Below are 775 nucleotides of genomic sequence, written 5' to 3' on the forward strand. Positions count from 1 at the left end.
ATGGGGCCAGGTGGGACAGCAATTGGGGGACTGGGGGGGCATGTGGGTCTTGTTGGGGTGTAGCCCCTGAAGGGGCCATTTATCCCCCTTTGGGGAGCCATACCCCTTGTGTGGGGTCTGAACCCCCTGTTGCGGGGGCAAACCCCTTGTGTGAGGAATGAACCCCCTGTTGGGGGGCTGAACCCTTTGGGTGGGGGCTGAATTCCCTGTTGGGGGGGCCGTAGACCTTGTTTGGGGGCCAAATCCCCTGTTGGGGGGCCGAACCCCTTACATGGGGGCCATTGCCCTGTGGGAGGGCAGCAACATATGTATTCATTAATTCATGAAAGATGTATTTAGAGTTCATTTTATTATTATGATAAGAGACTTGCTTTAACACTGTAAGATATATCAATAAAACATTGTCCAACTGATCTCTGTCTCACTCTCTCTCTCTTTATAGTGGTCTTTTGTTTTACTTGTAGAGGAACATGGATTTGGGGGTATATTACAGAGTGACTTTGGGATTTTTTTTAACAGGGATTTTTCAGTTTTCCAATAGGGAACACCAAAAGTCCTGCTAGGGAGGCCAGTGGCAGGACCTTGCCTGCTCAGAGCTGGTACCTTGGACCCGTTTGGCTGTGGCTGACCTCCTGGACAAATGGGGCCAGGAGGACATGCTTTGACAGTTCAAAGCAGGCCACCACATCCAGAGCATCTTCCAGGTGATAGCTGCCCAGATGACTGGGCAGGGGGCCCACGTGGCAGTAGTGCCGCACAGAGGCCAACCGTGCAA

The sequence above is a fragment of the Crocodylus porosus genome, unplaced genomic scaffold, assembly GCF_001723895.1.
Source record: "Crocodylus porosus isolate Cpor-Errol unplaced genomic scaffold, CroPor_comp1, whole genome shotgun sequence".
NCBI lineage: Eukaryota > Metazoa > Chordata > Crocodylia > Crocodylidae > Crocodylus > Crocodylus porosus.